The sequence below is a fragment of the Ammospiza caudacuta genome, chromosome 6 (genome assembly GCF_027887145.1).
Source record: "Ammospiza caudacuta isolate bAmmCau1 chromosome 6, bAmmCau1.pri, whole genome shotgun sequence".
In the NCBI taxonomy this organism is placed as follows: Eukaryota; Metazoa; Chordata; class Aves; order Passeriformes; family Passerellidae; genus Ammospiza; species Ammospiza caudacuta.
Window position 1 is genome coordinate 51,312,598 of NC_080598.1, and position 25,728 is coordinate 51,338,325.

General features: G+C 38.2%; 1 protein-coding gene across 1 annotated transcript in view; it reads right to left on the bottom strand.

Annotated features, from left to right (window-relative positions):
- Nucleotides 1-23,486, bottom strand: part of DICER1 (dicer 1, ribonuclease III) — a 63,183-nt gene extending 39,697 nt beyond the window's left edge. The window contains exons 1-3 of the mRNA XM_058806307.1: nt 23,428-23,486; nt 7,005-7,070; nt 5,986-6,084 (exon numbers count right to left, since the gene is read on the bottom strand). The gene's annotated coding sequence lies outside the window, so the exon portion shown is untranslated. The remainder of the gene's footprint in view (nt 1-5,985; nt 6,085-7,004; nt 7,071-23,427) is intronic.
- Between the last annotated feature and the right edge of the window lie 2,242 nt (nt 23,487-25,728).

Genomic DNA, 25,728 nt, shown 5'->3' on the forward strand with positions numbered 1-25,728 from the left:
CAAACAAGACTAAACAAATAAATTGCCAAGTAAAACAAACAAACAAACCCCACAACATAAAAACCTTTAGCCTGGGAAAGTGATTACGGCCTGATGATATAGAAAAATATTGCTGAAGTACACAGAAACATACTACATGAAATCTAAGAAATTTTGAATACTCTCCCTCCTTAAATTGGATACATATCCTATTAAAAAATCAGTATCTTCAAAAGTTAGTTTCCCTCAAAATTCCTACAAGCTCTATACTAATTTTAGCATCAATATGTGTTGAGAAATGCATAAAACTGATGATGTATTAATATTTAATAATTCATTAAAAAGGCATGAGGAAAAGCTAATTATTTTATTGCATTGAATGTTCTTGCTCTTCTATACAATAGGAAAGTTGCTAAAGTTTTGCAGATGTGCAGTAAGGAATAAAATAAGTAAGAGAAGTATAATATGCTATCTAAGACAGAACCAGTAATGGTTATCAGAAATAACTGAAGAGAGAGAGTAAAAAAGGAAGCGGTACAATTAAATAAAAAATGGGGCACTGACTAGATTTCCAGAGGTCCCTTCCAACCCTAGTAATAATGTAATTCTGTAATTAAGAAAAGTATTCATTACACTGTTGCACTGTTATATGTTAATATTTTTAAATTAAATATTATAATCTGGACCATATCTAGACACTGATATTAAACTAGTATTAAATAATTATAGGAAGCCCTAAAAAGAGATTAAACCAATGATCTCACTTTCCATCTCAGGTAAATATTGTAAAATAAAGAGAAGGCAATACATTGAACTACATGATCACTCCCCCTGCAGTCAGAAGTAATTTCACTTTACAGTAAGTGGTCAGATAAAGCTTCGTCTCAATTTGTTCAAGTGGCAGGGGAAGCCCTGAAGGACAGTGTGGTTAAGCTGAAATAACATTATACACACAGCTCTATTATAAAAACATATTTATCTTTTGTAGACAAACATTCAGTACTACATGCTACTTAGTGAACAAGGATATATGTAACTTCTTGAATTTAAGATCAGCAATAAACACACTTCCCCCTCCATCCAAAATGTTCCTCTTTAATATACAAAGTATGTTGATACCACTGGAATACTGTCTGATATTTTTATTTGAATGTCACCAAAACTGTCATAGTGAGAAGAAGCTTTAAAATCCTAAAAAAACTCAAAAGGAACAAATGTGCATTTCCACAGGACATAGTAAAGAACATGCCTGACATTTTATGTTTTTTTCAATTGCTTTAGGATGATCTCCAAACTCATGGCAACCTCCTCATTTACTTTTCACTCCTGTAATGTAAGCTACCATTTGAGACCAAGTATTTCATATTACCTAAACAGATAAAATGGATCAATATTGCTTTATTTAGCTGTAAATAAAGAAGAACAGTCTACATAAATCACAAAATCAATATTATGTCATTATTCATTTCAGTTGTAATACAAAAAAAGGTTCCTGTAGATTCTTAAATTGTTTCTAAACATTTCAAAGAATGCATACAAGCACATGGAGGTTCTAACAAGGCAACTACAGCAACTTTATCTATAGAGTGTTCTAATCTGGCACAACTAAAGATGTTTTGGCTCATACTGTTCAAACCCCCTGCAGTGTCTGAAGAACACAAAGGTCTTCTGCATGACTACAGGATTTCACTGAAACAGTCTCAATCATACTTCTCTACTTGCACAGAGTAAATGGTGAAAAACAACTAATATTTGCTTTGTTTAAAATGAGACCTCACTGTCATAATAATTGCTAGAATGAACCAGGTAACCAAACGTTTTCCATAGTAATAGCTGAAGCTGATTCCTCAATCATTCTTGTACATAAGCCCAGCCACTTCAGTTATTTATAAATCACTTTAGATGAGCAGCTCCTCTTCTTTGTTTACTGCTCCACCTGCCATGTGTTTCTTTTTCAAATGATAAATACAACTTTGGGAACATATAAAATAGCTATATCACAACACCAGAAGGGAATTAAGGAGAGAAAACCAACTGTTTTTAAAAGGCTGCTAATACAAAACAAGTACAGGATCCAATATTACAAATAATTCACTTCTTTTGCTATGCACCTAGTAACTGTGATACCAGTTCAGCTACCCTGCTGTAAGAAGTAAGAGGATTTATGCTCACCTATGGCTCCAGCTTTATCTGGAAAGGCTGTGAAACAACATATACTCTAAACTACAACTTTGGTTTCTGTGTACCAAAACAGCACTGTGGGCCACTGCAATCATACCTGGGCAGAGCCTGCATGAGTCACAACATATTTGAAAGAACATATACAGAGAGGGAATTTAAGCAAAGTCAGGTAAAAAGAAAAAGTTATCCACCCAAATCAATGTTTCTTTCTGCTATACTAAGATTTCCTAGTCCTGGCCCTCATTTCTATGATTTGTATTGGAAGTATATAACGTCTGACAAGATCAATGTCAACATTATTATGGGAGTAAGCCAGAATAGTGCAGTAATTGTATCATTCTAGAGTCTCTATTTCAATAGCAAGGAAAAATATCAAGTTCTTCAATAAAAGAAAAGCAGAACAGGATCATCTAGAAATAAAAAGGGAAAGAGCACATCTACTTGAAGAACAGATTTTAAATTGAAAACATTTGAGAGGTAAGCACATATGTTCAGAATCTATGGACAGAAAACTGAACATGAGCTAACTGAAACCAGCTAACAGTGAAGTGTAACAAAAAGTCAAACTAGTCCTGCTCAGCCAGTGTTGGGTAATAAAGATACTTTTTAAGAGGTTCAGTCTTTGTTCACTGCATTATTTTGAAACCTGACAGAACAAGAAACTGTAAGAACTTGCTGAAGCTCAACTTGGAGTGAGAAACACCTGAAACAAATCATACTTCCTGTGACTCTAGACTAGTTATGGAAGCTGGGTAAGGCTCAAGCTTATTTGTTCTACTTAAATAATAGAGAAAGTTTCAGTTTCATGGCCAGCAATCTTGAGGGTTTTAAGAGCAGAATTCACAACCTAGTGTCCTTATTTTAACGCACATTTATGTGAACAGATCATGATTCCATCGTTTAAAGAACTGTTTTTCAGAAAAATACACAATGTTGGAAATGAAGTTAACAACATGCAACAGCAATTTTTTCCAGTCTTCAATAAATCTGGAGCTGTGATGTAGGTTTTTCAGTCACATGACTATATCCAATTTGAAGCCATCCCCTGGCGCACAAAAGGTTTAATTCAAGGTTTACTGCACTAGGGAATACAAGCCAAACCAACCAGAGGCTTCACCTGCAATGAGACATCCTGGATCCACTCCTGCTTGGAGGCCAGTTTAAAAGATTTTTGGAACAGCAGTGAGGTGCACAGAGAAGAGAGCAGTGTCCTGGGGATGCAACTTTCAAGGTTTTATCACCATTCATGAGCTTAGCTTGTGCTGTATTCACAAGTTAATGCAAACTATAATCATCTCCAATTAACAACAAAAACTTCTTACTGCCATTTGCAGTGTATTTAATTTGTTTCCTATACTGATTTGTAAATTTGTACGGAATATAATCCTTGTGATACAAACATTATTTCTGATGCTTTAAGATTTCATCTTTGTCCTGGAATGTCTAATTTATCCTCTAAAAACACTCTCAGCATCAGCCAAAACAAGTTAGCCTCAAGAGGTAAAAATAATCCACTTACTCTAAATGAAATAAACCACGATTTATAAAAAAATATTAATAGAACCTTGCTGCTTGAAAATTCTCTCACATGAACGCTTGAAGAGTCTGAATGCAATTTCTTTATAGCACTTTCTATGTTCAAGTGCTACATGAAATATTAACTTGCTGAATGATCTAACACAGAATTCTTACTTGGGTAAAGGAGGACCAAATAAAAAGAAAAAATGTAAAATATTACAAATACAAAATACAGAGTTGAAAATGAATGTAAATGTTAATATGCAAAATGTAAAATGTCACTGAGAATGTTCCATACCAACTTACATTGTAAGCATTCAAAGACAAGAATTGGTGAACTTGCAATATTTCTATGTTGTCTGCTTTCTAAGCTTTCTTTCAAAGTGTACTTTTTAAAAGGATTTGACTTTTTCAGTGATAGCCCAGAAAAGCACACTACTTCTTCCTAAAAAAGCAGTTGATTTTGTTAATATTACTCTGGCAACTTCAGTTCTCTTAAGAGAACTTAAAAATCCCAAACCAAACACTCTCAGTTTTACATGCCAAAGAAAAAGTCCACAACTCAAACATCAAACAACTGTCAATATTACTCAGTAAGATGAATCAGGAATCTCTTTTGTATTGTGCTCTCTTTAACACAGAACATATCTTATGAGACATTCTTTCTCTCTCATCCTTCTAAGATCTTTATCCCATGCATTGCCTAACAGCAATTTTTACATTTGGTCTTACAATACTCTTAAATAAAAAAAAATGTATTTCAGATGTGCTCCTTTCCAAGAAGGGAATGTGTAGACACTTACAAATCTCAAATATAAGTATTCCTTTAAGGACCATCTTCCCTGGTTTCCCTAGCACAATCAGAAATATACTTTGTGAATATTAATTTTGACTGCAAGAATTCTATTTTTTCTATTCTTCTGATACATAACCAGTGACACATTGGTCTTTAATAGCCTACCAAGGCATACCAGCACAACAACAGCTGCTTTCTGCTGTCCAGGAAAAGTTTCATTACAGAGCTTATTAAAACAAAAGTTAAATTGAGGCTCTACATTTGGATGAGCTGATTCTGAAGCACTTCTACAAGCAGTACAAGAGTTAACAGGTGAAATTCCTGGCAGACACTTCCTAAATGTCTGCTTGTAGGAGAGAAATGGAGTACAACATGACACTCAGCAGACTCAGAAAACCCCTGAAGTCCTTCATGAAGTGTTCAGTATGACCAAACCTGGACTTGGGGCAAAAGCTCAATAAACACTTTGTGTTGCATTCAGTCCACCTCAACCAACAGAGCCAGAAAGTCAGCATTCACACGGAAGTTGTGCTGCTGCACAAATGCAAAAGGATTATGCCAATATTTATCAGCATGACACACACAGGCTGCAGGGCATTTACAAGTAAAGCAATGCAACGTAAAAACAAAAATCAGTTTTGTAGCACATCTGCAGTGATACCAGTGCATGAGGCACTCAGAATAAACATTCAGAAAGGGGATGTTTCTGCTTTAAAGAATACAGACCTGCAGCCAGATTCTGGAACAAACTTTCATTTATTAAAATGATGTGTACAAGGCCAATGCAACAATCCTAACTATGCAGTTGCCTAATCAGCAGTGTAGAACTGGTGCTATGCAGACTCCTTTCACCTCCCTAACAGATGACAAAAGATACAACATGAAGTATATGGATCTAAGATGCAAGGCGAGCACAGCAGAACAAGATACATTTCTGTCTTCCCTATGTTATCAAAGCACATTTTTCTGCTATGTAGTTTTAATCAGATAGCCTCTTTGCCTATTTTTGCTGTACTCATATTTCAAACTGAAGCATACTATTGAAACTAAGACCTTGATTTACCTGTCATATCTTTTCCTTACCATTTACTTGGTATCTCCTACCTGGAACAACATATGAATTCAATTCTAATTCTAACCCCTTTGTGCCCAGTCTTTTTTTTTTTTTTTAAGCTGATCATATTTCACCAACACAACCACATTTGAATATAAGATCCAGAAGAAGAGCACACAAACATCCTTACAAAAAACTGAATAGATTTCTGATTATATTTAACTTCATAAGAAGTATCAGGGCAAGAGTTTCATGGTAAACATCTAAACTTCTACTAATAAAATGAAGTAGCTACTTTCGTTTTTCTTTCCAAAGAAATTCAGTCAATTTCTATAAACTCACATATGGAAGTTACTTTACTCTACGGTTCTGAAGCATCTTTAAATACAAGCCAGGAGAACACAGTGCAGTGATACATCAAAGCCTGCTTCTCCCATACCACAAAGCTCAGTCTTACCGTTTTAATTTCCGCAGTCTCTGTGTTTATGCTTCCTGAACTGCATTTTGACATCATGATATCAGCTTGTAGAGTAATCACATAATTTGTAAGCCTTGACTATTAAAAAAAAACAAGAACAAAAACCTATGAACCATAAAAATTATTTGAAAAGGGAACTACAATAGCAAGATTAATTGCAGTTAATTCAGTTGCTTAAAAGCATTTATGTGTGTTGAGTCTACAACACAAGTTGCTGACAGAAACAAATCACTTAGGTTCACTATGAACATGAATTATTTTAATTTACTATCAGAACCTAAAATTTAAAAGATAATTTAGTTTAAATGTGTACATACTTCCCCAGTCCTATTTCTAGGTTACTTTCATTAGTTACTAGGCTCATGTGGGAAATACATGAGTAGAGTGATACAATTTTGCTGTTTTTATAACTGTACTGCTTTTTCTATCCACATGTATTTTCACTTTGATTTAAGACATTAAAAAAACCAGAGTTCAAACTTCTTTAAGCTATTTCAATTTAAAACTGCAAAAAATACAGTCAACTCATGAAAAAGCAGCACCCATTTCTCTTGATGTATATTGGTCTTTTTAGTAAAAGAAAAAATACAGTGCACTTAAGATGGTGATTTAAACACAGAAGTAAAATTCAGAAACAGATAAATTCATGACAGTGAATTTCTAGATATATTAGCCAAACACAAATACTGTATATTTATACTGAATATATTATATATATATGCACACATATGTAAAACTAGACTTTAAAGCAAAAATACCATATTTCAGCAGATCAAGAGTCTTCTTAAAGCGAAAAATTTAAGAAAATTGCACAATACATACACCTGAAAGTGTGAGTTTTGCCAGACCTAAAAAGAGATTGTGAAGCCCAATTTTTTAAAATCAATACTGAAAACTTAAACACAAAATGGATCTTGATGAAAATCTCTCCTCCAATCAATTCCATAAAGTTAACAAAGAGGACACTCCCAAGATTAGTTCAGTATGTTCATTTTTACCTCAAACGCTGATGCTGAGCTTTTCCAGAGTCTCCAATCCCGTAATTTTGTTTCACCCTAGGTAACCTAAAAGGTAACATAAAGAGAGAGCATTTTACCATGAACTGCCATTAAAATCAACTGTGCCATGTGGTAGTTAGTCTGCTTTCTTGCATTTTAATATTTAGCTCTGTAGCAAGAGCACATGGTCCTTCAAAATCTAATTATCATATGCCCCTTTTTGGCCAGGGATACAGTCAGTGTCTGAAAGATCAGCTTTACGTGCTCAGGAGATATTTGCATGTTTTGTTTTATCTGCTGAAGTAATTGCTAGCTAAGGCCAATTACATTCACACTTTTCTCCCCTGTGCTCCATGCATGTTTCACCTAACACAGTAGGGAAATCCAGAAGAAAATTATTATTCAACACATTTAAGAGAGACATCTGAAAGAACATATGTTTTCCCAGAAAACAAAGTAAACAATTATTATTTTATAAGAATACAAAAGGAATGCAGCACAGAAAATCTGATGGATACTGCATTCATGTACAAAATAGACTGACAAAAAATGAATTCCCTGGGCCACACGTAAAATTTGTGCTTGCAGCATACATAAATATATCCTTTATTTTAAGCAAAAAATACAGCAAATTGCTTCTAAGATGTAGTAAGTAGATCTTAGATTTATTATAGCATATTCCTGTTATGTCTAGGTTATTAATTTATTCACTACCTCTAAACATGAACCAGAATATATATATTCCATTGAACCAGAAAATAACCTAACAACAGAAAACTGCCACATCCACGGTAAAAATATAGAAATATACTCCACTCTCTATATATTTGCAAGAGAAGCTGAAGGGAACAACGCAGCATTTGGACACCCCAGCAAAAAGCAAACACGAACAGAAAGAAAGGTTCAACCCTTGTCAGTAAAGCTACAGCCGCATGCGTGGCTTAACAGAGCAAATTTACTTTACTGCCAAATGGCAGATGGCAAGCACGAAGCACAGAGAGCAGCAGGTAAGATCTGAGAACCAGAAAAGAGTATAAATCTAATTCTCCACCAGCACAACCGCTTCCTTCGGCACACGGAAGCCAAAGACCTGGGCTTGAACCAATCGACCGGCGGGCAGGAGTTTGAATGCCAACCTAAAACCAGACAGGCCACATTCCTGAGATGCAGTCAAGGTCTAGCACAAAACAGCCGCGTCTGTGCCATTAACATCTCAATGGCGCTGCTGCACCCGCCCAGACAAAGCCGGGCGCGATCCTTCCCCGGCGGGCCGCGGGCACTGCCCAGGGACAGCGGCACCGCCGCGGCTGCCGGCGCCCAGCGGCCCCCGGGCTGCAGCCACAGCCCGCAAAGTACCACAAACCGCATGAGAAAGAACAAAATAAGCAATATTATATATGTGTGTATATATATATACGCATACATACATATATACATATATACATACATATATATGTGTGTTTAATTTTGCTCTATAGTTTCTGAGAATCTTGTTAAAAACAAGCAAAAAACACAAAAAGGATAAATTAGCGACATTTTAGAAACCTAATGTTTAGCAATGTCAATGCCTTCTGTGAAATACCACGGCTGCCCCTTTTTTTTAAATGTCACCTTTTAAGAGCTCAATATTCACGTATTTTATCAACAGGTAGAAGGAAAGAGTTCTAAGATAAGCAGACAGACACTCCTCTGAAACACACCACAAACACAATAAATACTCAAAGTATTAACATAAAAACAAAAATCAGTTCCTATAAAGACATCAGGAGAAGCATCCAAGAAGTGACACAGCAGGCACTTGCACAAATCTCCAGCGCTCTAGAAATCCGCGAGCAACCACAAGTTACTTCTGCAAATCTCAGCCAAGATCTTCAAGTATCTTGACTACTTCCTACTGAACACTACTAATGCAAAAACCAAGTATCCAAATATTTCAAAGAACACAAAATATATCAACAGGTTTTATTTTTATTTCCCAATAATAATTGTAATTCAATTACAATGGGATTGTAATTCAGTCCTTGAAAATAATCACTTTCATACGATACCTAACTTGCTATTCAAAAAGGATGGTCTGGAAAAGGATAACTGAAGTTTACAGGGTAACACTTGCTGTCACACTAAGCAACAGGCTGAATCTGAAAGACTATCAATGTTCTTGCTCTTCAACATCTTTGACAATTTGAAATTAAACAACTAGTACCTAGAGCAATCAAGTCATTATGGAGACTGTTAACAACTTGAAAATGAAGTTATTTTGTAGTAAGTTCTATGCAACTGAACTTTTAAAATCACATGGTTTATTTAGTGAATAAGGCAATACAACTGAATTCCAGCAGGAACAAAGTCCTGCATGATCTTTAGGGGGGTAAGGTAAAAACTTCATTTATTATTGGGAAGAAAAAGTACATCTAGGCTAGCATCTTGCCTCTATAATCACAGCTGGTAGCTGAGGGCAGGGGGGAAGGGGTGACTACAGAACAGGACTTATTCTTTTCTTCCTTTTGTTATTTCAGCAACTTAATATTTCAACTATTTTTCTTTGGTTTATTATGGTACAAACAATAAAGTTACATCAGAAACCATAGTACAAAATCCCTATTGCCTCAGATTAATTTGAAAGCAAAATATTCTTTGACATCCAAGGACCTAAACCTTCATGGAAGTCAGGAAAAAAATTATGCCCAGGACACACACCTCTATAAATATAAAAAAATCTGAACTATACAAACACTCTGAAACACATGCATTGGTTTTAACAGCAATTAGAATTAAATTATGCCACATATTTGAGGGCTTTTTGCTGCATAGGAAAACTGCAGCTCAATGTGTAGATTCTAACTCATGGGTAACTATAATATCAGTATCACTTGTAGGGATAACTGACCATATCTGTGAATTTATTTATCATTTGGTCATTTACTTGGGTACCAAATTATTTACTTGTGACGATTTAGTTAATTTAAAGGTTATGTTCAAGCTTTTCAGGCACTTATGCCTTTCTACAGGAAGGCAATTAAGCAGACATTAGAGCAGGGATTTCTCTCTTCCCCAATTTGGGGGCAAGCTGTGAGGCAAGTACAGTTCCAAAGCATTAATTATTCTTGCTTTGGATAAGTAAAAGCAGCAGCTGCCCCCTGAATATAACCCCATGTGGAGACTTCAATCCCATTATTTGCATAAACATAAACCCTTTCTCTGCATGGGGCTGAAAGTCAAGCTCCTCAAAACAGGGGTATTCAACAGTTCACTGCTACCACTGTGCCACAACATCCAAAATTACCAAGTTCCCTACATTACAAAAGGCTTTCTCTGAAGTCCTTAACTGTTTGATGCAAGGCCAGCAGACATTTGGATTGTAAATCAAGCTCTAAAATTTCTAGCAATTCTAAAATGAGCCATCACATCTACTGCAGTCGGCCATATCAATTTATGTACCACCCAAGAACTGGTGCTCAAATTCTAGCCCTAGTTTCAATAAAAACACTAACAAAATAAAAAAGTATTTATCATCAATGGTGAATTAAGCCAACTCTTCCTAGTGCAACCTTAAAATGTGTATTATATGTTGAGTAGCACATTATTTACTCCACATTTTATGTTCTGTTGTTTTCAATTTCATCCTAAAAAAGAACAACTTCTCACCAGTGACACTACTGGGCTTCACGTGGCCTTTCCCTGAAGTGAACTTGTAGGCACACTACTGAAATTTTCTTTAATGTGAAGCTGGGGTGAAGTCAGTATTAAATTAACACAAATATGTAGTACAAAGAAACCTTTTTCCTCCCAAATTTAGAGGACATTCAAAGCTCCTCAGCTGTCGAGAATTCATCAAAGAGAAAAAAACCCACAACAACCAAAAAACATACTTGATTATTTTATTGAAGGAAAATATGTGAATTAACTTTCAAAGACAGGCCCACTAGGGTTGTTATTTTTGTTTTGTTTGCTTCTTGTTGGGTTTGTCTTTGTTTTTCTTTTGGAGTATGTAAGAAGAATACGTAAAGGTGAGGATGCTAACCAGGTTGAGTCAACACCCCTGGAGGTGTTTAATGAAATGTGTCCATGTGGCACTTAGGGACGTGGCTTTGGGTGCACTGGCCAGTCTTACATTGTTAGCTGGATTTTAAGGGTCTTTTACCTAAATCACATGGAATTCTACAATCCTATGAAAATGCTCTGTGGCAAACTAAGAGCGTTGCAAGGGCTCTCACACAAGACACGAGCAGAATAAATGTGCCTCATGTAAAATAATGTGACTCAATTCCAAAGTAGAGAAGCTATAGTTACTTCCCTGTATGTAAATACATACACTTAGACAAGGACATGAGCATTCCTTCACATTCTTTACAGTTAAACTAATATAAGACTTCAGCAGATCTTACCAATTATCAGCTTTTATCTTTTAATGCAATCTTTATTTTTCAATATTGTCCAATAAAGCAAACATTTCCACACTGGCTGGGGTTCAAAAGTGGTGAGAAGCCATAAATATTACATTTTACCAGTATAATGCTCCAAGCCTCATGTAGCAATTTCATACCACAGGTTATCTGGAGCACTGCTGACCTTCCAAAACAACTGACACAACACTGAAGCTGAATAAAAAATATCCAACAATTTACTTGGCAAAAAGATAGTGACAAAAGAGCTGAATCCCTTATTTAAGGCAAAGTGGTAAAAATACCTACATGATAAGACATGTTCTGTGTACTGTCAGTCCTGAGCTATTGGTAGGAAAAACTGGAATGATTTGTAGAGACTTGAGGACTTCCTCTTGTGCTAAGTAACTCCAAAGGTTTTTATCTTCAATTACAGCTTCTTTTTTAATAGATGCCTTAAATAAAATTCTAAGGTTTAGGAGTAAACAAGGAATCCTAACTGAATTTGAAAAATAAAAATATTTAAGATCTACAAAATGCCATGTGGACAGTTTCTTTTCCCTGATAAAAGGGACTGGGGGGGGTCAGAGGTGTCCAAATATTGACTGAGAAGCTTTGTATTTTCTTTCCTTCTTTGAAAGCTTTTCATATTATGATCAACCATGAAAGCTGGAACAAGGTCAAACATACTTCACTGCTAAAAGAGGAGGTGGTTTAACCAGTTCATAAAGGTCCCTTAGCTCCAATCCTGCTGCAACTAAGCACCACTAAACCTTGCAGAGATCCAAATCAGAAAACAGACCCATCCCTGATTCATCCATCAATCTTGCTCAGTAGCAAAACAAATTCAGGACGAAAAAGAATAAATTGAGAAAATAGGTGTACTTGAGAGAGTTCTCTGAATGTATATTGATAGGTATCTTTTCCTTATGCCAAATGTAGATTACAGTTCAGAGCAGTATTACTCCAATTTTCTACATTAGGTCTGCTAACACAATATAGTGATGGATACTCTTAATTATGTGGGTTAAAAAAAAAAATCTATGTAAGTTGTTCCTGCTCACTGAATGCTAACAAAAGCTCTAAAACCTGAAATGAGCTGCTTTGCTACAGCAATCATTAAAAAAAAATATTTGGGAGGCATGAAGGTGGAGGTAACTTTTTACCTTTAATTTTCCAGAATGGAGTGAGAGCTATTCCTGCATATATACAAAAGCATTCCCAGATATGCAAATGACAGGATTGTTCCAGACATTGAAGCAGTTGTAAATACTGGATATAGTATTTACTGAATACTCATTTAAAATTATTATAGAGGCAATTTAGAAGGAAAGAGAAACTAAATTATTGTTAATTCAGTTTTTTATATTATTATCTAAAACTACTCAGGCCTGAGAAATAATGTTTTAAAGGAGTTAAATCCTTGTAAATAGTGCAACTGAAGGTTTCTGACACTATGCTGGGTTCTGGAAGCAATATAACAAAGTTACTTTAGTACTAAACCTGTCAATTAACTGTTCCGCTAAGCACAACTCAGAATTAATATATTTCTAAACTCGTTTCCATTCCAGTCCCTGTTTGTATTATTGACACAATATTACATTAAAAAAGACACATATGTACAGGACCCTAGTCCACAGCCATTAGTTGAAGAGAGTTCCTTTCTTCTGTAGTATTAACAGACAGTCCTGCAATTCAGTCAGTTGTGAACTGCATTTCAGAGCAGAACACAAACATACAAGTTTGAGTAGAGACTCCTATCAAAAACAACAGGGCAGATTTTGCTGTATTCAAGATTACTGGCTCCACAAATCCTGGTTTTTAAAAACCAGAAAATACAAAGTGAAAGAAAGAAACCCTTCCTGTTCTTACCACATTAGCTGTAGTTTGCATTGATGTTGCCAAACCACCAATTATTATGCCTGGTATCATCTAATTAACAGAAGTACAGTAGCTTGATTGCAGCAACATTCAGTAGCCAACATGTAGCAAGCATGAGCAAAACCTCTGAGGTGTTTTTTTAAATTCAATAGTTCTCAATTTTCAGAAAAAAAATGCAGCCAAATTCTGTGAGGCTGCCTAGCAGCTGCATTGGCAGAGCCTGGACTACCTCCCTTTCTGCTGCTGGGGGGCTCAGCTCCTACTGTGGATCTATTAAGGCCTACCATAAGAACACAGCAACAGCCTGGCAGGCACATTCCTGGTGACTGACAAGGAATGACCTGAAAGGACAGAAGAATGGGATAAGCAGTAGAACACATCTCCTCCATTCTGAATGAGGGAAACAAAATTCAAATTCACATCCCAACTCACACAGTTATCACTGTATCACTCCTCCAGTCTGGGCAGCTCTGCACATGCATCAACTCTTGCACTTAATGATGAGCACTGCATTAAGAGTACTTTCTTACCCACATTTATTCTCACAATACCCTGCAGATGACCAATTCCAGCAGGTCAGACTATGCTTCTCCAGAGATCAATCAAGCCCAGACTCTCTGAAGACATCCATGAAGCAGCACAGAAGTGAAGGGCAGCAGTAATGAACACACAGTCAGACTGGATGGATCAGAAGAAACACTGAGAGCATGCAAGCAACTAAGAACTTGAATTAGTTATGAGGGAATAAGGAAAGGTGCAAGATTCTAGAAGCAAACCAAAAAAGACATGAATGCAATCAAAGATTTGGAAAAGCAGAGATACTTCAGATTAAAAAAAAAAAAAAGAAAAAAAACAAACCAAAAACCGCAAAACCTTACTGTAACTCTTTATATACCAAATAATTTCTTTTATCAAGAAGGAATAATCAAGCATTTTAAAGTTAATTACTCCACCATTAACATGTCAATACAGCAAATCCAATTAAATCAGAGGTATTAACATCCCCAATTTTGATGCATACTGGTAAGCACCCCGGATTTATACTAGGAAAACTTAAATCTAGGGTTATTACAAAACTACCCTATTAGTTGGAAACTTACATTGTTTTTATAGTTTTCCTTAGAAATGACTGCATCCATATTGATAACATTTAGGCTGATTCACAACACAGGCATCTGACTAAGTAGAAGAATAGCATCACAGCCATCAACGTTGCAGCAATCACACCATTACCCTTATTCATTGTTATACTGAATTATGTAGAACAACTTTCCCCCTGCATACTCTGGTGTATTTGGAAAGAATTTATAACTCAATTAATGCAAACTTATACTACATTTATAATAACAGAAGTTGAAATTATTCAGAATAAATATTTAAATACAAGTGACTTTCAATTTCATTGACTAATCATTTGCTTTCATCGGCTAATGAGCAGCTTGAGTAGGCATACATAGATGCATTAAGATGCCTAAAGAGGCAGATAATTGATGACTTCCAGAATGACTTAAGCAGATTACATGCCTAACTTTCAATGGAGATTTCTCTCTTCTTCCTCAGCACTGCTTTCTCAACACTGAACAGGTAGTCTCTCACTTCTCTTTAACTACTGATTTTAAGAATTTACCTTTTTCATAATTTCCTAATTTACAATTCAAGCTACTTCAAATACATACTAAGACTGGTGAAAAAAAAAAACCACTAAAGCAAAAAAAAAAAAATCCCAAAAACCAACATCTAGGCTTCTAAGACTTGTAATAGGAAGGTAGTTTTGAAATAAAATTTTAAAGGTATGTGATTTTTAATTTAAGAATTAAGTTTGACTTTGTGGCAGACAAGACACTAGAGAAACTGAGACTAATCAACTAAAGCAATGAAGTACATTGAAAAGCAAGAGTGCCTTAAATCCTTATGAGCAAGCTGTCACTGAGAAGAGTGACCTTATTACTCCTCTTTTAGTAGGATTAAGAATGCGGCATGTGCAGAGGTTTTACATCCCATCATTTCACCAGATCGGTATTTCACTTTTACTTCCTCAAATATGCTTATAAAAATCTGCAGCTGGTTGTACAAATGTTTCCAAAACAATCAGAGAAGAAATAAATTCCTGATGTAAACAAAGCACAGGAAAGATTCTTTTCATTTTATCAGTTTTTTTTTTCATTTTCACTCAGCAGCAAGACAAAACACTGAATAATAAAGGCTTCCTGGTGACAGCTTACCATGCATTTAGTACAAGCACTGTTACACCCCCAAAGCATCACCCTCACTCTCTTCAATCCACCTGCTGCCCCCACAACTGTTCCCAAGTCATCTGTGACCACAGCCGAGTCAGACCATAACAGAATGAAAGAAATCACACAGAATAATTTGTTTCTTAGATGAATTAGTCTTAAGTGCTCCATCTTGATTACTGCACTGATATTATAATTACTTTTATTAAAAAGTAGTTCATATCTCAGAATAGTACATGCTAAAGAAGTACTATTAGTAACAACTAAAGAAGTACTATTAGTAACAACTAAAGAAGTTGTTAATACAATTGTTTTTTTATTTAACTTTCATAGCATAATTTTCCCCTCACTTTGTGCCTATCCTGGATTTACCACGACTGATTTTCATGCACAAACCCACAAAACTACTGTCATAGCACACTTGTTTATAACAGTAGCTATTAACAGTAAGTGAGAAAGTATAAAGTTGAGAAAAACATGGTACAATTATTTTAATTAATTGGTGAGAAGTAGTAGTTTGAGATTAGTTTTCATGAGACTGTACATCCAATCTGATGACAACCTAGTGCTCAATGAAGGAACTCCACTGTCACTGCTCCTTCCCTTCTCTAACAGCTTTGACACTTGTCTGACTTTCTGGCAGAAAAATAGCTCAGGACAATACAACCAAGTGGTATTTTTTTCCTTGACCAAGGCAAGTTTTCTACTGTCTCAGCAATTTGAATTAAGTAGTTGAGATAGATCAGAGGAGTATTAGAGCTGCCATGAGGAGGAGGTTGCCATCCACTTTGACAGCCACTTGAATGCCTTCATTACAGAAAACAAGGAAATTGGATTCAACAGGTTTTTGACTGCGCAATTTAAAATCAGACACCAGCTTCTTTTCTCTATTGCCAACTGCTGCTGAACTGTGTTACAGAGATCAGTAAAAATTCCAACCCCAAAACTTCTTCCTGTGTGGTCCAAAATTATTTAAATGGTGCCAGAGGAAACACCTAGAGGCAGCAGACTGCAGTAAGGGGATGAACCGATAAAGGGTTTGAACAACTCCTATCAGCTGACAATGAATACATTAGTAGCACTAGTGGCACACTACTCCAAATGCCTGCCAGAAATCAGCACCTGCTTCATCCTTATGCCAGTCACATGCCCCAAAATTGTCCAGTAATTCCTTGCAGATCCTCATCAGCTGAGATAACAACTGGCCAGTAGAGAGTCAACGAATCATGAGTTTTGTCACTAAAAACTCATCCCGTACTCAGTTTAGGCAACACATAGTCATTAGAAGACCATTTTCCAGATAACTTACTATTAATCAAGGCAGGTTTACCTTCTTAACTTCAACACAGCAAAGCATTAACTACGCAAAGATTACAACAGGGAAAATTGCTCATCTCCTGGAAGTTGATCATACGTCTTTCAAAGACCCACGGAGCTCATAAATGTCTTTGGCATTCCTCCAATCCTTTTTTCAATTAAATACTTGAAGATAAAAATGCTTTACTTTCCTAAAACCTACACACTTTCTCCTCCAGAGCTTCATCACCCATCATGCCTAAACCCATTGCTTTCAAATCCCTCAGTAGGTGGTACAGCCACACTTCTGTGGTGGAAGATTTAATTAACTCAGAGCCGTTGAGACTGATTGCACAGTAAACAAATCAACTTATCTATTCACTACATAAACCTATGGATAGACTGGGTATACATTTCTGGAAATACCAGGATATGTTTTTATTTTTTGATTTATAATCTTTGAAAGTATACAGACAGTTTCTTGCTGCCCTATCACTCACAGCTCGCTATCTCTCTTTAGAGTTTAATATTCTTTAGGAACAATGAAGAAAAGAAAAACTTTCCTCACATGCTTTTTTTACAAGTTGTAAAAAATTGTGAGGCTGTCCATGAGACCTTGCTGGCAGTAACTGTAGAAATAATGAAAAAGATACAAAGATAATCCCATGGCTCTCAGTAACAAGCTTCTGTCACTTCCCCCTTACAGTCTCTGCCATTCACGCTGACTCTGTTCATTAAACCGGTAGAAAACATTCAGATTCCAATTTTCCTCTTACTTTGTTTCACACCAACAGCAAAGTATAAGCAGCAAGAACAAATGACAAGAACACACATGTCATCCTGAGGACTCAAAAAACACCCACCAGAAACAGAGGTTTACATATGTGCTTGTTTGGGGTATTTTTGTTTTAAGAAGCAGTATACTTTTTTTATGCTCATTATCTATCTCCAATAGTAATTTAGTTTCTACAGTCTTGGAGGTCATTGAGATAGCACTATGTTAGACAGCAAGAACCATGAAAAATTATCTTCAGAAGCTGGGGGCAAAGGGAGAAGCATAGATTTTTTTGCCCCAAAACAAATTTTAGCATTGTTTTTTAGCGTTGTTAAGAAGGGATCTGACCTCTGTTATGTAGGAAGTTGACAATATGGGCATTTGACTTTAGTTGAAAGATGGCAAAGGTTGTGGGTCACTAAAAAACAACTGACCAGACTTTTGGTTGTATTGTAAGCACGTTCATTTTATGTCTTCTTCCAGAAACAAAGCTGGTAGCCATTGACCATGAAGATATAGCAAAGAACAAGTTTGCCTGCTCAGAAAGACACATCTTCAGTGAGGAGTTAAAAGTCTTACTTAAGATTGATCCCAGACACTAATATCCTGAATAAAGAAGATATACTATAAATGAATATTATTAATTCATAAAGCCCCAGTTAAGAAGTAAGATTCAATACATTTAAATGTTTTAAGGTATGCAGAATATAAATATCTGAAAAATGCCTTTTATTTATGCACTTGAAAGTTAAACACAAAAGAGGAGGTGAAAACAAAAACACCTGAATTAACTTGCCAAAATTTAGTGAGAGAAGTTAAGTCTTCTATGGTTCGAGTGCTGTCTAGAATTCAGACCACCCCTACAAGTTTTTACTACAGACTACAAGGCAACTTCACCTTGAGATAGATAGCTAAGCCTTTTTCATTAATTTCTGCTAGAACAAAAAATATAGAGCAGAAAGATGATAAAAGGCCAGTAACAGTTCAAAGAAAGCTGTAAGGAATTTGGTCTAGATCAGAAACCAAGGAGACTTTGCAAACGAAAGAGAAACATGAATTGCAAAGGTAGCCAGCCCAGACATGCTTGCATACCTAAATCACCTCAGTGGAATCAAAAAAATGAACTTTAAAAAGCAAAATGTATTTACCTCACTTCCTCAGAAAAAGGGATTTATGCAATCAATAAGTGGGCAGGCCCAAAGCTCCAATTCATTTTTCAAAAACAGAATCATGAAATTTTTATATTTAAGACCAATTTCTTTACTGCTACCCAGCTACTTACTAGCATCTCAGCTGAGGGAAAGGCTGCTACATGTCTTGACAAATTATCAAGAATCAGAATCCAAAGAAGACACAGGCATCAGAAATCAGGTTTTAATAACTAACAATAAGGGGTTGGGTCAAACATGCATTTGGGGTCAGGTTTTTTTTTATGTTTATATGTGTATTTACACAAATGAAAAAACACAATGATACTAATATTCAAAACAAACAAAGAAAAATCCCAAGGCCAGCTTGGGTCAGTCCCAAACTGACCACCTGTTTGCAGCAACCAACCCTTCAAGTCAGAAACCACCCTGGTGCTCCTCAGATCTCTCACACTCATTCAATGAACCCAAAGGAATGAATCCTTTATAAAGAATAACAGAATATTTAAAACATGGGCAGAAACTGATCCTGCCAGCTTACATCACAGAAGTACTGAGTCCCTGGCATAAAGAGAAGAAAGCACAGCAAACCAAGATTTTCTACTACAAAAGATCAAGAGAGAACTCTTGATTTTCTGTCTTGGTAAGAAGGAACTCACTAGTAACACCCATGCCAACCAAAACACAGATCACAACTGGCAAGTGTATTGCACTTCAAGGAAAGACCACGACAAGCAGCACTGAAGTCTCTTGGATCCAGGAGTATTTATAATAGGAGAAACTGGAAAATATTGCCCTTTCTTCTCTTTCCCATCAGAGAACAGCCTTTCAACACCTCCAGCTGTGCAGCAAAACAAGTAAACTCCTTGACACGAGTTTCAGTTCTCTGCTTCTTGACTGCATGATTTTGAAGGTAACAAATATAATGGAAAACTGATTGAACTAATGCAGTCTGCAATACAGAGCAGAAATAACAAGGGAATTCCAAATATACTACTCAACATGCATTATGTTACTAGATAAGCATGCAAGAACTATCAAAACCAAGAGTTTACCTAATATTATTATATGGCACACATTAAAGTGGGCACTACTTTGTTCTCTAGATTAAGTCTTCTAGAATGTTTATTTTAGTAACAGTCCTAAAGCCACCATATCCCCCCAGTCAATACAGTTTAGACACCAAAACTTGAAATGCCAACAAAGACTGTAACTTCAGCTAAAAAATGAACTTTTAGCTTTTACTATACAACAAGTTTCTTCTCTTCTGGTTTCTCACAATACATAAGGTACTCACAAAAGGCTAAAGGATGAAAAAATAGACGTCAAGAAGGTGTAAAGCAAAATCATGCCTTCTGCTCTACTCCAACCATTCTTAGCCTTCAGGACATAGCATTCTAAAAGCACATTCCAACCATTTTACAGAAGCTCCTGTTTTGTTCAACACTCTAATTATACTTTTACTTTCTTTAAAAGTAGCACTTCCTAAAAGTATCTATATAAATAAAACCAAACTTCTATCAGTCTGAAGAATTTATTTGAACACATGAAGGTGATGGGATACAGATGGCTGGTGGTTGGTCACAGTCAGGCACTGGGACACAGGGGCCACCTTGCTGTTCTGCCAACAACCTACCAGGCTCAGCATACCCCCTAGTTTGTATTACCTACACGAGAGGGAAAAAGGTCAGAGAGAATTATGGACAACAGAACAATCTATCTCAGAATGTTCTGAAGCTCTACTTGCTGCCTGATAGCGATGCCTTTTCACTGGCCCTAAAATCACAAACCAGACACAGGTGACAAAAACGGGTCACCTTTATAAGGGTCCTTATGGTGCACAACATGCTGGAAGAAAAGTGCCAAAGATGCACACATAAAATAAAGCAGATACAATTTCTGTATGTTTAGAAGTTAGCATAACCTACAAGAATCCCCAATTAGAGACATAGGTGATGAGGTAATTCCCCCCTGGTTCTACCCTTTTCTGAAACTCCCCCTAGGACAATAACTAAACTTTGTTCATGAAAATATGTCTGGAGAAGTCATTTTGACCGCAGTTCCCGGAGGACCTAAGCTTGGACCCCCAGGGCTTGGTGCCACTGGGGAATTTCTTTTGTCTTTCTGTTCAATGGAGTAGGTAAAATACCAGCTATAAATATAATAAAAGGCTACAGAGCTACAAATATATATGTAAAGAATATAGCAAATATATAAAAGCAAAAAAGGCATAAACCCCTTTGGTATCAATAAATTAACCTATGCCCCAAAATAAAAAACCTGTCTGTAGTCTTGGCACTTACTGTAATGCTCATCGACCCTAAAGCCCTAGAATCCTTTTCAAAACCTTCCTGAATTCTTGCTCTCACTTTTATTCTAGAGCTTATCTGAAGAGAAATCAAATTATTTCAGCTGTTTTATCCATTCTGCTTAATAACTCCTTGCTCTCTTAAGAATGCATGTGTTTTCATTTGGTTTGCAGTAATTTGCATTCAGTACAGATCAATGCACATTTAGTTAGTTCATACTGAAAGCCAGAATAGATCAGATACACTCAGACTCTGAGCACCTCTGCTGAAGCAAATCCATACACTTTGCTGAAAAAGTGGCAAAGTACTTTGCACATTTTTGAGGTGGGAAAGGAGAAACATGTATTGTCTACAAAAAAAAAAAAACACCAAAAAACATGAAAATACATCTGTTTTTGAACGGCAGGTTTTAGGTTTTTTCCATTTGTATGCTACAGATGAACAATGTATTTTTAAGAAGAAAAAAAGAGTATAACTTCTAGAAAAACATTAGTGTAATATAACAGACAAAACAGCTTGGTTGGCTTCCTCCTACCAGTAACCAGTGGAGGACATGTATGGAGCTGTGTAATTGCAGGGCAGGCAGAAGTACCTTCCAAGGATCAGCCACCTCGGTGTTTGCCAAGACTGAAAAGATCCTCTGCTTTCTAGAGCCTGGGATGAATTTCACTACAAATTAATTATTTCAATTGTCTGGTAAACTTCTGGCATTCCAAACAGACTGATGCACCACATCTGTCAGTTACACACAGTGTAAAGGAGTATCACATTTGTGTTCAGTGTGTAGGATACAGAGATCCTTCAAAAACAGGAGAAACAAGCAAACAATCAACACTTCCCTCTTCTACCTTCTTCATGACTCCCTCTGTGATGTTTGTTATCCCTTCACTGGTATGTCCTCCCTCATGTGAAAAGCCCTAGTCAATTCTCCATCTACACTTCTCCTAGCCTAATACAACCTTTCTAAATTAGAAGGGAGATAAAGAGAAAATACCCAAACTGCATTTAATATTAAACACATGGGCTGAGAACAGGTTTATACAATCACACACTGATGTCACTGCCTTCTCAATTCATTGCTAAATCTCGTATTAATTGCTTTGTGGCTGCCAAGCACTGACCTGCCACTTTAACAGAACTGAATTATCAGGATGCTTTGAAGAACAGCAGTAGCTAATTCAGGGTCAACGCTTCTGAATAAATATATACATATTTTTAACCCTACCAATTAATAAAGTAACAACCCAATTATTAAACATGTCAAAAAAACCACCTTCCAGCTGAAAACTGCTAGTAGCATCTTCAAAGCTCATGGACCACAGTGTGGAGATAGACAATAAGAAAGACTCTTCTAAGAGAGGAATAGTTATGAAATGAATTTCAGTTAGTGTCTGTATGAACTTGCTAAAACAAGCACCACCTCCACCTACAGAACACGCACGTGCAGTCAGCATTTCAACAGAGCATTCAGAGTGACTTATTTAAAGAAAACACATAAAATACAGTAAAACAGGGCAAACTGAGTGTCTGCAAAGGTAACTTTTGATTAACACGTTTATGGAAAGAAAACGGAAGACAATCTTCCAACCTACACACGTTCACCATTTGAGCCAACCACCTAATTTGAAGACCAAAATCTTAACATCAAAAATACTCAAAGCTGATCTGAAGTGCGAAACATCCTCTGGACTGTCAGCAGGTAACCGAGATTCACTATTCACTTTGAGAGTCACTTTTATTGAACCACTAAATTCTGATTAAGCGTAATGCACACAAAAAATACCATTTCTTTATTAGATATGAGTATCACCCCTATTTTCTACTCATGCGGGCTACATCTATATTACCTAACACAGCAACGAAGTCCTGTGCAAAAATATATGTCTCTTAACCTTGCACTTTTCACGCACATCCACACAGCAGAAGATCTGCCTTTAATCACGCTGCCTTAATTTACCCTGGAAAAGGACGGAAAGGAAGCAAAAAAGAGCCAAGACGTTTTTATACCGCCTTTAACATCAGCACTGCTGAGTTTAAACTCCTTCACCACCCGCCACTGCTTTCCCGGACACGGCGGGAGGGCCCCGAGCCCCGGGAGGCTCCGGCGCGGCTGCCCGGGGGGCGCCGCTCACAGACAAAGCCGAGCGGGGCCGCAGCAAGGCCCGGCCGAGCGGGCCCCGCCGGCGCCGGGGGAGCTGCCCAGGCCAACCGCGGGGCCCGGGCGCCGGCGGCCGCTGGGGCGGAGGCGGGGCAGCACCGCCCGGGCCCCGGGAGGGAGGGACGGGCTGCCGCCATCACACCCCGCCGGCGGCGGCGCCGGGGCCGCGGGAGCTGCGGCCAGCGGGCGCGACACACCCGCGCTCGGCCGCCATGCAGCTCCCGGCGCGCCATCTCCTACCTGCTCGGACCGGACCCAGCCCGGTGCTTCTCCCTACTACAGGCCGCGTCTCATTGTGCTCCCGCCGCCGCCATTTCCCCGCCGCCGCCGCCGCCTCAATCCCCGCAGCTGTCAGGTCCCTCCATTCACCTGGGCCCGGGACGGCCTCCCCCTCCCTCCCTTGCCCCTGCGCTACGGCCGGCGCTACGCAAACGGAGCGCCGCCCCCGCCCCTCCCGCCCGTACCAACGGGGGCCGCCCAGCGCCCGCGGCGCAACCCCGCTCCGAGAATTCCGCCCTGCGCAGTCCGTACGCCCCGCATCCCCACACGCTATGAGAGGACGCAGGCGATTGGCGGCCGCAGCCGGGTAAAAGGTGAAAGGTTCGCCCGACGGCCAATGGGAGGGCGGGATACAGCGACTGCCGGAGAGCCGCCGGCGCTCGCGTGCGTGCGCGCTCCCGCCCCTCCCCCGGCGGAGCGGAGCGGGCGCTCGGCCGTGCCCGCGGCGGGCGGGTCTCGCGCGCTGGGGCGGGGGGCGCTGAGGCGAGGGCGGCGCCCGCCATCTTGGGAGGGAGGTCGAGGGTCAGGCCTTCGCTCCTTGTGCCCCTGAGGGTCACGGAGTGCGGCATCTGGGGGAATGGGGTTGTTCTTTCTCACGGCAGGCCGTAGGGGAAAAAGGTGATCCCTTTTGGTGATCCCTCCCTCAGCAGCGCTGAGCTGCTCTCTATCAAAAATCCTACCTTTCCACACTGGTGGCCATTTCCATAAGTCACCTCCCTGCCACAGGTAAAGAGCCACTTTTCCACTGGGGAGCCTTTAGTCCTTGCTGGTTCAGGGCCCAGAAGTGGAAGAAGAAAGGACAGCTGAAGGTGGTTGGGTTGTGTGGGCTCCCAAGGCAGCATTGCCTTCTGTCACTGCGTGAGGCAGATTGTTGCCTGGCTGGAGCACTGGTCTCACTCCAGTACTTTGGCAACACTCCACTGATCTAGTAGATGTTACTACTAAATATTTTTAGAAGTGCCCTGAAATAGCTGGAATTAAACAGCTGGTGTAGGGTAAGGTTTTGCCACCACCAAAACCCTTCAGGCAGAGGTGAATGAGTTACATTTGTGTTAAGCCAGGGGACCAAGTGAGAGTCTCCTGTGGTCTCATGTGCTTGCACAAGGACTGGATGGTCATTGACCTTGGTGGCCTGATAAAGAAGATGGCCATAAATGCAATGCCACTTCTGGCCAGCCAGTGCCCTTGTAAGTTGTGTGGAAGGCAGTGTGTTTTCACTGGAAGATCTGTCACTGGATGTCAAGCTTCCTCCTTCCATCTGCTCTCTTCCAGGGACTTGCCATTGTAACACAGCCATTTTAACACAGCTATGCCTGCAAAATCAGTATGAAAAATAAAGCTGACTGGAGCACTCCTAAGATTCGTTAAAAACAACCCAACTAAAATTAATTCAGATTCAAAGTGATCTAGAGGCCCGGGGTATTATCAAATTAAGTATTTTCTTGGCACAAACCTCTGCTGCTGTTTAGAGCACAACTTCTCAAGTGCCTGCCATTCTGTTGTTAAATGTTACAGTACTGGGTATTTTTATAGGATTGAAAGGGCATCCTTCTGTTTTTTTATGGATGGAAGAATAATTATATCCCATGACAAAAGCTGAGGAAGAAGAGCAGCTGTTCAGTCTTACCCAGTGGGAACTGTCAGAGCATATGGGTCTATTTTTCCAATTTTAGCTGAAGTACTGAAGGAAATTGGCATTCTTGATTCCTTCTAACATGAAATGGAGCAGAAAGAAACCCTCCTTAGTGCAGGCCATGGTTAAATAATGAATTTTATCCATTTCAAGTAGGTTCAAAGAGAAAGCAAGCAGAATACTTAGAAAACAAAATAGACAAATACCAGGAGAATTCTGGAAGTTATTTTCTTATAAAATTGGGTGTCTTTCTCCACAGCTATTTCCTCCTTGAGCCTGCTGGCTGACAGGAGTTTTTGATATAAAAGCACAGGATAAAATCTGTGCTGTTCCTTACAATCCTGTCCCCATTACCCTCTCTCTATTCTAAGAAACAGATATTTGATGTCGTATATTTGTGTAATCAGACCTAACCCTCAGGGTTTAACCCCAAATTAAAAATTTATGTTTTTTATCTTTTATGTTATTTCACAAATTCCTTACAAAGATTTTTAAAGTGAGATAAACTCGCGAGATGTGAGATGAACTTGTGAGATGTGAAACACAACTGAAAAATTCCACATATTTCAAACTGGTTGGGATTCAGAGTTTGGTAAAAAAACACACAACTAACCCTAAAACCAAAACAA